The sequence below is a fragment of the Branchiostoma belcheri genome, unplaced genomic scaffold (genome assembly GCF_001625305.1).
Source record: "Branchiostoma belcheri isolate BF01 breed outbred unplaced genomic scaffold, Haploidv18h27 scaffold5, whole genome shotgun sequence".
NCBI lineage: Eukaryota > Metazoa > Chordata > Leptocardii > Amphioxiformes > Branchiostomatidae > Branchiostoma > Branchiostoma belcheri.
In genome coordinates this window covers 76,256-89,024 of record NW_017804131.1, presented here as the reverse complement: position 1 = coordinate 89,024, position 12,769 = coordinate 76,256, and the positions used below count along the sequence as shown (strand labels likewise).

The 12,769-nt window shown below is 44.9% G+C and overlaps 1 pseudogene; it reads left to right on the top strand.

Moving 5' to 3' along the window:
- Nucleotides 1-1,462: 1,462 nt before the first annotated feature.
- LOC109479610 lies at nt 1,463-12,312 on the top strand (annotated as a pseudogene).
- The last annotated feature ends 457 nt before the right edge of the window (nt 12,313-12,769 follow it).

Below are 12,769 nucleotides of genomic sequence, written 5' to 3'. Positions count from 1 at the left end.
ATTGCATTGATCATAAAGTGCCTTAAAATGATATAGAATGTTAGGAAGAGTGATGTAGGATGGAACTATCAATACACACACATATTAGATTGACAGGTAGATATGTTTGTCATCATTTGGTAAACGTACACTTGTTTGTATTGGCAATATGATTGAACTGGTTATACTTTATGTGAATAGGGAAACAATGTCTAATTAAAACTATTTTATTGGTGTATTTAAGGATCATTGGTGACAATATATGTTGCAAAAACAAAATGTGCATCAGAATGTTTTTTCCGTGTCTCTTTTGTGTGTATGCATGTGTGTTGGGGGGGTGAATATGGAGAGATATTTATTACAAAGGTTACTGAACTAGTCAGGATTTCAAGATCCAGGAAATGACGATGTAAGGCGCACATTACGACGGAACCGCCAGTGTTGACCACTCAAAGCTACTAATCACCATCTGTAAAATATATTATCCTAACCTCCTTTGCAGGTGTAACAATAACAGCAGACTGCAAATGACCTCATGTTTCTGCTGAACAAAGAGGCCGCTGCGAACACAAACATCTCTCTGTATTTGCCTTTGCACTGGTGCGACACGGTGTAACTTCACGCTTCGACGCCTGGCATTATTCCACCGTCAAACATGAACTACCATGTATTCAACTTGAATGTTTTGGCGTGCCCACTGCCAACGTGGGACTTTCCGAAGTTCCTCTTTTTCCCAGCTAGCTTGTCGTCTTCATTACTTCTAAAGCAACGTTATTTCGCGAGTTGGGCGTGAAGAATTCTTTTTTTGCACAACTCTACGGCCTAAATTGGCACAATTAATTTCTTCCATTGCGTGGCAGGAATGGATAACCCACGTTAAGTGGGTCTGGTGTCGCCTCCTTGCCTCCCACCATGGGGAGGGGGGCGACGTCACTGGATTTAAACTGTGAAGAACTCAAGACTAGCCAGTCTCCAATCGAAGCCTTTCACAGCTACACCGCCTGTCTCAAGAACTGGGGGTACTGGACGTACACCTGGACGTGCTAGTTTCAACGCTGAGTGATGAAAATGGCTGAGCATCAAGGAGGAAACCAAACCTTTACAGGTAAGCCTGTTGATAGGGTAGAACAGACATCAGATGACAGATCTATTCTTGTACAAACAAAATTTTAAACAAATCTGCTTTCGTACCAATTATCAAGCACATCAGAAATACCCAACTGACATCTAACTGTATTGTGTGATCGCAAGTGATTCTTCACTGCTAATAACGCCTTTAAATGAGTTGGGTCTGATTGCCATATTTTTCGAGACGCAGATTATTTTTAAAAATGTTTGGTGATTTGCAGGGGTACGTAAGTACTTCTTCGACACCAAGGAGAACGTCAGCTCAGATTGGAAGGACCTGGCCTTCCATCTAGGATTTGGCCAGGCAGACACCGACAACATTGCCGGCAGAAACCGAGATGACAAGTCTCGCTGTATGGACCTGTTGGAGGAATGGCTCAAGCGTAACGGAGAGAGAGCCACCATACAGGTCCTGATGAAGGCTCTGTCTGAGGCAGGGTTACAGAGTACTGTGGACAGGCTGAAGAACAAATATCCTGGTAAGAACTGTAGCTTTTTTGCTATCCCTGACCATAACAGAAATGTCTCTGCATTAACATTGTATAACTTTCTAAAGCTTTTAAGGCTGGATAAACACTGGATAAAGAACATGAAGACGAAAAGCTATAGCTATATTACTGCATTCATACTATAATGCAGTCATACTATAGTAATTGAATAGGTAGGGTCCCTCTCTTCGGAACAGTAAAACCCTTAAAAGAGTTACGAAAATAAGAAATAGGCCAAGAAGGCAAGATACTGCCTAAATAATTTGCATAATTTCCCATATATATGGCCATGCTGTACATTCATTGTAACCTGATACCAGTGTTGACATTATATCTGTTTGTAACATTACACTATTGTCTGTAGAGTTGCCGGTGAAGAAAGAGGAGGAAATACCCACAGAAGGTGAGTCGTTCTTTTGTGCAATTAAACTATTTTATCTGGGGCAAATTTGACAATCATGATCAATATCATAGCCCTTCAATGAAAATTGCAGAGGAGTAGATAAACTTAGCACACTGTTAGACAAATAACAACTATTGCAAGCAAACATCACAGAACTTAATTCTCATTAGTTTGAACAATGTTTACAATTCCTATTTCAGGTGTGTTCAAGAGGTCCATAAGAGAGTATTATGAGTTGAAGTTAACAAAATTCAAACCGCTGATCTGGAATGATAACTTCACACTCAGCCTCAGTGATGTTTTCACAGAATTGAAACTAATACAAACACGTGAAAAACGTTCAGATACAGATTCAGAAATAAAGGGTTTAGACGACCTGTTCAAGATGAGTGTCGAAGGGCAGTCTAAAGCACCAAGGTGCATTCTAATCGAAGCCGAACCGGGAGGGGGGAAGACAACATTTATGTCCAAAGAAGCCATGGATGCTGTCTCACAGAAAACAGAGCTAAGCAGACGGCACGACATCGTCCTGTTGATCCGACTCCGGGAGGTGTGGGAGGGAGAGACTATAGAGGAGATGGTGTGTGACCAGTGTGTTCCGGAAACAACTAAGGGTGTGGATGTACAGGCCATTTATACAATACTGCAGAACAACGAGTCTCGGGTACTCTTTCTCCTAGATGGGTATGATGAGCTGCGGCCTGAGGCCAGGGTAGCTGGGCAGGCCATTCCCAAACTGTTGTCTGGTAAGATGTACCCTAAGAGCACGATCGTGATCACGTCCCGACCCTCAGCAGAAGTGCAGCAGTACACTCGGCCAGACTGCCACGCACACATCATTGGCTTCTCCTATAAGCGCGTGATAAAGTTTGTGGGCCAATACTTCACAGCTGTTGACAAGCAAGACCTGGTAAAGACACTTACAGCGCACCTATTTGACACTGATCTTTTGGATGGCTTGGTCAAGACCCCAATATTCCTCATGCTGGTCTGTCTATTGTGGGAAGAAGACCAAGCAATAGTGTCCACCGGGTCGATGACCGGACTGTACGACAACCTGCTGTTGTGTCTGGTCAGAAAGCTCTGTAAGCGGGAAGGAGTGGACATGCCATCAGACGGGATACCTAAAGACTTGACCGATGCATTGCTGCAGCTCGGCAAGCTTGCGCTAGAGGCGCTGCTGAGGTATGAGGCCCAACTCGATCGTGCAGAAGCAGAAAGACAAAACTTGAACTGTGAGCTGTTGTTGAAGCTTGGCGTGGTCTTTGCGGAAGAATCTGCCTCAAAATTGCACCCTCGGAAGCAGTTAACATTTGCAAACAAGACGATTCAAGAGTACTTGGCCGGGCGGTATGTCGCTTCTGTCTTGGGGTCCCGAGAACTTGTCGATCTGATGAAACTAACGTCCATAAAGGAGGCATTTGAATACAGTACCCTGCTTCAGTTCACGTGTGGCTGCGACTCGCGGGCAGCAACAGCTGTGATGGACTGGCTGGCACATCTCATCGACACGAGTATGGCTAAATTATCTAAGCACACGACTAAATTTGACCAGCCACGGAAAGAAGCAGATGTTGTGCATCAACGGCTTGTTCTTCTATGCCTGAGAATTCTGTACGCAAGGAGAGAGCCTGAGATGGTGCAGGCTGTCAGCCAAGTTCTGCCCTATATGGTGTTGCAAAACTACGCAATGGACAAGAGACAGCATGCTGCTCTTAAGTATTACCTGAAAAACTTCCATCCGTCGAACCCTCCGTACAAAATGATTCTTGAAGTAAATGGTTTCATTGACAATGACCATGGGCTAGATGACGTTCTTCAGTATCTGGAGGAAACGTTTACCTGCCCTACCCCAGGTTTGCAATTAGACCTGACACTATGCGTACCGTATTTCTACTTACCTGAACATACAGCCAACCTGGTTTCAGTTCTGAGGAATATTCCCGAACTAAGGTCACTGGTTCTCTTGGAAGCAGATCTAACACTGGAAACACTCCAGCCACTTGTGAGGGGGTTCAAGCATATGTCCCGGTTAGAAAAGCTGAGTCTCATATCAAACCCTGAACTGGGTGATGCGGGGATGGAAGTCCTGCAGGGTGGGCTTGAGGTTCTTAAACATCTTGCCGTGCTCATTATTTGTGGCTGCAATGTAACAGATGTGATGATCGCATCCCTGACTCCTCGCCTGGGCAAACTCTCAGGTTTAAAGGCATTGGACCTAAGCCTTAATAAGATCAATGACACCGGACTGGAATCTCTTACCACCGTCTTCCCAAACTTCATGGCCATGCAGGTTTTGGCCTTGAGGCAGATCGGTATCAGCCCCGCTGGTATGCGCACATTTGCCCCGGCATTGCGTTACCTAGCTGGGCTGCTCAGACTGGACATTAGCTGGAATGAAATAGGAGACATTGGGATTGAGTGCTTGGCCAACGTCCTTCACTGCCTCACGGCATTGAATGTGTTGCAGCTAAGTAAGACTGGTATCAGTGACATGGGCATATCAGCCTTGGTCAAAGCGCTGCCTCACTTGGTACGATTAAAGGAGCTGGATGTAAGGTACAATATGATAGGGGAGTCGGGGGTTGTCTCACTGGTCCAGACACACTACCAGCGCAGAAGTTTGGACGTGGACCAAAACCCAGACGAGAGCCTGACCACAGCCCCACAATGCGACGACACACCACAAGAGCAAGAGAGCCAGGAAATTGGCGGAGCAACAGGAGTCAGACAGGGGGTCTCACAACCTCGCATTGCAATGCCCAAGCTGACCAAACTGGACATCTCTCGCAAATACCAGCCCCCTGTACACCTGTCTGACACCGCTGCCAGGGCTGTGGCCGAGGCTCTGCCCAGACTGCCTTCCTTGGAGTGTCTGGGTCTGGCAGAATTCTCGATGGAAGCTGCAGGGTTCCAGGCCCTGGTTCAGGCTGCTGAGGAACACCCAAAGATGCGGAAACTGACGTGAGTTTGTGCAGATTACATTGAGAGGGTGGAAATATTCCGTGTATAAAAGTGTTACACTACATTTCTTAAATGTCAGCTTCCTTTTATCTTGAATTATCTTTAAAGGAGTCCAAAACGACACAAAGTCCAGACATGTCCCGTAACCTAAGCTCTGTAGTACAGTGTGCCGAAACTGATAGACGTTATAAATACACTTTATTTCCATCTGCAGGTACACAAAGGAACTAGTTCCTGAGGATGTGGACACCAGTGCCAGATGCTTGAGGGCGTCTGCTCCCATTCCAAGGTCAATATAGTCAAGTCCATTGTTTTCGCAAAATTAAGATAATTGAAGACATTTTCGTATCATTTGTCTCTATACTACATCACTCCTAATTATAATCTCAGACGTATTTCTTTTATTGCACCTAAAGGTTCGACTGGCCTAGCGCCTTTGGGGTCCACATCCACCATGCAACTCACGACGACCAGAATTTACAGCCGTGCTTTTTTTGTTAACGTTAAAGGCCTTGAAGCAGAACCTAGAGAGGAAAAAAGAGGGTCAATTTGTCGAATGAATGTGTACTGTGCTGTGTGGTTGGATGTACGCGACGACACTTAGAAATCTTTCCTGCAGTTAGATTTTTTTTTTCATTTCTAACAGAATGTCATTTATTCCTGGGATTTTTTTTCTGTCTGATAAACTTTAAACATAACGAAGAAATAAAATACTTTTGTGACATAAGATCCATAGCCATCAAACTCGACTGTTCTGTTTTTTAGTGTTCTTGTTAGGTGTAGCTGTGTATAAATATGATATCGGCACGAATCAGCAAAAATATACGACGAAGACACTGGGCCACATTTTTCAGCAGCCAACAAAAAAACTAATCACCTTCTCACGTCGATGAAGGTTAGACATCCAGGTAATACGATATGACAACATGCTCCCTTTCCTAGACACCAAAACTATCGTAGAGGAAGATGGTAACCTTCGTTTCGAAGTGTACAGGAAACCAACCCACACTGATCAGTACCTAGCCTTTGATTCCCACCACCCTTTGGAACACAAACTAGCAGTGATCAAAACTCTCTTCCATCGTGCAGACAACATTGTCACTTCAGACCAAGCCAAAACGGACGAACATAGACACCTCCGAGGTGCCCTGGCTAAATGTGGCTACCAAAACTGGACTTTCAACAAAGCGCTCAAACCTTCAGATCAGTCTAAGAAAACCCAGAAGTGCAAACCTTTGACCAACAAAAACAAGGCCAACATCACTATTCCGTATGTCCAAGGAGTATCTGAGAAACTCCGACGGATCTTCCAAAACTTCAACATAGCCACTAACTTCAAACCTCACTCAACCCTCAGACAAAGACTGGTACACCCTAAGGACCGACTTCACAAGGGTACCAAGGCGAATGTTATTTACAGACTCAAATGTGAGGAGCCCAATTGTAACAACACCTACATCGGAGAGACAAGTCGACCGGTTAAAGTAAGGTACAAAGAACATTGCCGACCTAGTGCCAACGGCTACTCCTCAGCTATTTTCCACCACCTACAACACAACCAGGGTCACTCTTTCAAACTCGAGTCCACGGATGTCTTAGACCGCGAAACACGCTGGTGGGAACGGGGTGTTAAAGAGGCAATATATGAAAGAATGTACAACCCCACCCTCAACAGGGAAGGGGGGCTACGGGTCGATCTTTCCGGCACTTGGGATTTGGCACTCCCAGCCCCGAGGACAGACAACACTTAAGCTCCTGTCCTGTATAACAGGAGCTTTCAGACTAATTTGCATCATCTTGTCTTGACTTGTCTGACTTTTGTTCCTTTTTCGACTTCCAAAAATTTGTCTTCACTTTATTTGCATATCAATCAACAGGTTGTGTATATAAACCTGCTTTCCTCTCTGGTCTCTCAGTCACTGACGAAAGCTAGTGGATACTAGCTGAAACGTCTGACGTTTTCAAAATCATATCCAGTTGCTTGAGTAACTGTTTTTTGGCATAATCACCTTCCCTATGAAAAATATTATCTTAGCCTCCTTTGCAGATGCAACAATGACAGCAGACTGCAAATAAGCTCATGTTTCTGCTGAACAAAAAGGCGGCTGCGAACACAACTCTTTGTATTTGCTTTTGCACTGGTGCGACACGGTGTAACTTCGCGCCTTAACGCCTGCCATTATGCCACCGTGAAACATGAACTACCCTCTATTCATGACAAGTTGAATGTGTTGGTGTGTCCACTGCGACGTGGGACTTTCCGAAGTTCCTCTTTTTCCCAGCTAGCTTGTCGTCCTCATTACTTGTAAAGCAACGTTATTCCAGGGCCGGGGTGTGAAGAATCACTCTACGGCATAATTTGGCAAAACTTCTTCAATAGCGTGGTAGGAATGGATAAACCAGGTTGAATGGGTCTGGTGTTTGCCTCCCTTCCTAACACCATGGGGGAGGGGGGCGTCACTGGAACTGTGAAGAACTCAAGTCTAGCCCGTCTCCAATCGAAGCATTTCACAGCTACACCCCGTGTCTGCAGAACTGTGAGTACTCGACGTACATCTCGACGTGCTAGTTTAAAGGCTGATTGATCAAAATGGCTGAGGATCAAGGAGGCGGCCATACCTTTACAGGTAAGCCTGTTAATAGGGTAGAATATACCTTAGATGACCTTCTGCTTTCGTACTAATTATCAAGCACATAAGAAATACCTAATAGACATCTAACAATATTGTGTGATCGCAGGTGATTGTTCACTGTTGCTTAAACGTTAAAGAAATCGGGTCTTATTGGCTTATTTCAAGAGGAGATTTTGTATTGGTCGCAGATTATTTTTTAAAAATGTTTGGTGCTTTGCAGAGGTACGTAAGTACTTCTTCGACACCAAGGAGAGCGTTAGCTCGGATTGGAAGGACCTGGCCTTCCATCTAGGATTTGGGCAGGCAGACATCGACAACATTGCCGGTAGAAACCGGGATGACAAGTCCCGCTGTATGGACCTGTTGGAGGAATGGCTCAAGCGTAACGGAGAGAGAGCTACCATACAGGTCCTGATGGAGGCTCTGTCTGAGGCAGGGTTACAGAGTACTGTGGACAGACTGAAGAACAAAATCCCAAGTAAGAACTGTAGTATTTTGTGTTATCCCGGATCATAAGAGAAAGGTCTCTGCCTTAATATTGTATAACTTTTTTGTACACTGGATTAAGGATAAAGTAAGTGAGGAAACAAAGATAACAGGAAACAATACATATTTTAATGCAGTCATACTATAGTAATCAATAGGTAGGGTTCCTTTTTTCGGAACAGTACAACCCTTAAAAGGGCCACGAAAATAAGGGATGAGCTAAGAAGGCAAGATACTACCTAAATACTTAAAATAGCATAATTACCCATAAATATGGCCATGCTGTACATTCATTGTAACCTGATACCAGTGTTGACATTATATCTGTTTGTAACATTACACTATTGTCTGCAGAGTTGCCGGTGAAGAAAGAGGAGGAAATACCCATAGAAGGTGAGTCGTTCTTTTGTGCAATTAAACTATTTTTCTCGGGCAAATTTGACAATCACCTGAAAATAAGCCCTTTAGTGAAAATTGCAGGAGTAGATAAACTTAGCACATTGTTATAAAAATAACAATTATTGCAAGCAAACATCACAGAATATGTCACATTCTAGAAAACTAAACAGAACATGCTGCGAGTAGTTTTCAATACACCATTGTGGAAACATACTACTAATGAACAGTTATACGGTTCGTTATCAAATGTAACTTCAGTAGTCAAATGTCGACGACTAAGCTTGGCCGGTCATGTTGTACGTAGTAAAGAACCAGCCAGTAGGCTTCTACTCTGGAACCCTGATACAAAGAGAAGAGTTGGACGTCCAAACATAACACTTAAGAAACTTATTGAAGCTGAAACAGGCTTGGAGGGACAGGAACTTATCTCTGTGATGTATGACATACAGTTTTGGCGAGCTTTGTATGCTCCACCTCTACGGAGGATGATGAAACATCAAAGAACTTTATTCTCATTAGTTTGAACAATGTTTACAATTCCTATTTCAGGTTTGTTCATGAGGTCCATAAGAAACTACTATGAGTTGAAGTTAACAAAATTCAAACCGCTTATCTGGAATGACAACTTCACACTCAGCCTCAGTGATGTTTTCACAGAATTAGAACTGGTACAAACACGTGGAAAACGTTTAGAGACAGAGGCAGGAGTAAATAAATTAGACGACCTTTTCAAGATGAGTATCGCAAGGCAGTCTAAAGCACCAAGGTGCATTCTAATCGAAGCCGAACCGGGAGGGGGGAAGACAACATTTATGTCCAAAGAAGCCATGGATGCTGTCTCACAGAAAACAGAGCTGGGCAGACGGCACGACATCGTCCTGTTGATCCGACTCCGGGAGGTGTGGGAGGGAGAGACCATAGAGGAGATGGTGTGGGACCAGTGTGTTCCGGAAACAACTGACGGTGTAGATGTACAGACCATCAAAAGAATCCTGCGTAACCACAAAAACGAGTCCCGGGTACTCTTTCTCCTAGATGGGTATGATGAGCTGCGGCCTGAGGCCAGGGCAGCCGGGCAGGCCATTCCCAAACTACTGTCTGGTAGGACGTATCCAAAGAGTAAGATCGTGATAACCTCTCGACCCTCAGCAGGAGTGCAGCAACACACTCAGCCAGACTGCCACGCACACATCATTGGCTTCTCCTATGAGCGCGTGCTGAAGTTTGTCGTACAATATTTTCACAGCTATTGACAAGCAAGACCTGGCAGAGACACTTACAGTATATCTCGATGACAATAATCTTTTGGGAGGTTTAGTCCGGGCCCCAATTTTCCTAATGCTGGTCTGTCTGTTGTGGGAAGAAGACCGAGCAATCGTGTCCAAAGGGTCGATGACCGTACTGTACGACAACCTGCTGTTGTGTCTGGTCAGAAAGCTCTGTAAGCGGGAAGGTGTGGACATGCCATCAGACGGGATGCCTAAAGACTTGGCTGAAGCATTGCTGCAGCTCGGCAAGCTTGCGCTAGAGGCGCTGCTGAGGTATGAGGCCCAACTTGACCGTGCAGAAGCAGAAAGACAAAGCTTGAACTGTGATCTGTTGTTGAAGCTTGGCGTAGTCTTCTCAGAGGAATCCGCCTCAAAACTGCACCCTCGAAAACAGTTAACATTTCCACACAAGACGATGCAAGAGTTCCTGGCTGGGCGGTATGTCGCTTCTGTCTTGGAGAGTCAAAAGATAGGAGATCTGCTGGAAGTAACGTCACCAACCGAGGCGTTTAAGCAAAGTAACCTGCTTAAGTTCACGTGTGGCTGCGACTCGCGGGCAGTTAAAAGTTGTGATGGAATGGCTGGTAGATCTCATCAACACGAGTATCTATAATTTGTTTGAACTTGCGACTAAATATGACCAGCCACGGGGAAAAGCAGTTGGTATGTACGAAAGGTTTGTTCTTCTCTGCCTGGGAATCCTACACGAAAGAAGAGAGCCGGAGGTACTACAGGCTGTCAGAAGAGCCCTGCCTTGTTTGGACGTACACTACTCCTTAATGGACCGGAAAGAACAGGATGCTCTAACGTATTACCTACAAAACCTCCAGCCGTCGAACTCTCCGTACGAAATATCACTTCAAGCACATGGGTCCGGATCCGGAATGGAAATTGTTACAGATATTCTTCAGTTCCTGGAGCAGACGTTTACCCACCCGAACCCGTGTCTCCAATTAGATCTTACAATAAGAGACTTACCGTTTGATTCACCTGATGAGACATCCAGACTGGTTTCAGTTCTGAGGAATGTTCCTGGACTGAGGACTCTCGTTCTCGCAGAAGAAAATCTGACACCGGAAACACTCCAGCCACTTGGTGCGGGGGTTCAAACACATGTCCCGGTTAGAAAGGCTGAGTCTCGTATCAAACCCTAAACTGGGTGATGCTGCTATGGAACTCCTGCAAGATGGACTCGACTGTGTTCCAAATCTGCTTTTTATTGAAATCTCTGATTGCAGCGTAACAGGTGTGAGTATGTCATCCCCTGGCTCCTCGCCTGAGCAAAATCTCAGGTTTGAATGCATTGAACCTAAGTATTAATGAGATCGGTTACACCGGGCTGGAATCTCTCACCACCGTCATTCCAAACTTCATGGCCATGCAATCTTTGTTCTTGCAGAAGATCGGTATCAGCCCCGCTAGTATGCGCACATTTGCCCCAGCACTGCGTCATCTAGTTGAGTTGCTCGAACTGGACATTTCGGAGAATTACATAGGGGATTACGGACTGAAGTGTCTGGCCGACATTCTTCACTGCCTGACTGCATTGCATGTGTTGCGGCTAAGTAAGACAGGTATCCGTGACAAGGGAATATTGGCCTTGGTCAAAGCGCTGCCTCACTTGGTACAATTGCAGGAGTTGGACGTAAGCTGCAATATGATAGGGGAGTCGGGGGTTGTCTCACTGGTCCAGACACACTACTACCAGCGCAGCAGCTTGTACGTGGACCAAAACCCACCTGGTGACGAGAGCCTGACAGCGCCACACTGCGACGACACACCGCAAGTGCCAGAAAGCCAGGAGACTGGCGGAGCAACAGGAACCGTGCAGGTGTTGGTCTCACAACCTCGCATCGCAATGCAGAATCTGACCAAACTGAACATCTCTCGCAACTACCAGCGCACGCCTGTACACCTGTCTGACACCGCTGTCAAGGCTGTGGCCGAGGCTCTGCCCAGACTCCCTGCCTTAGAGTGTCTGGGTCTGGCGAAGTTCTCGATGGAAGCTGCGGGGTTCCAGACTTTGGTGACGGTTGCTGAGGAACATCCCAAGCTACGGAAACTTACGTGAGTCCGTGTGGAGTACATTTTAAATGATTGGAAATATCTGTAAAAAATTCCGAGAGTAAACATATTGCATACTCTTTTGGCATTGCATACATATTAGTCTTCATTGACATTGAATTATTTCTAAAGTTTTCCATCAAGACGACAAAAAACACATGTTTAAAAGCCCAGTTGTGTCGACAGTGTGCCGAAAATGATTTTTCCATCTGCAGCTGCAGGTACACAAAGGAACTAGTTCCTGAGGACGTGGACACCAGTGCCAGATGCTTGGACAAATCTTTTGCAATGGAAAGGTCAATAACCTCAGTTGTTTTACGCAAAAGTAAGATAATTGAAGACATATTTTATGTGTCTCATTACTTAATGTACACTATTCCTAGTCATGATCTCAGACTTGCTTCTTTTGTCTCTTTTGCATCTACAGGTTCTGGCCCAGAGTCGTTCGGTCCATGGCCATGGGGATCACGACGACCTTACAGCCATGCTTTCAACGTTAACGTTAAAGACCTTAAGGTCTGATAAACTTTTGAATAACGAAGGAATAAAATGCTTTTGTGACATTTGATCCATAGCGCTAGCCCTCAAACTTGACTGTTCTTGTTAGGTGCAACTGTGTATAAGGCCACACCAAGTAAATTTTATGGATGACGTCCGCGCGCGCATTGATTTTGGACTGTTCCTAGAAAAAAAAACCAAGAAATTCTGCTTCCTGTAACTATGACCAAAGAGTCACTACAGTGCCTCAAATCGTCAGATTGACGTGAAACCCGTAAGGCGAAAACAGGACAGGGACGACAACTGCTGTTCCACCTGATTTATTGCTGTTTTGATGATGAATAAAAGACTTCTTGCTTGTTACACTGTGTCACCTCATTCAATTTGTGTCCTAACATTTGTCATCTCTTAGTATATTTCTAATCTAGGCATCTTGTTTTTTAGGGCCTTCTTTTTTTT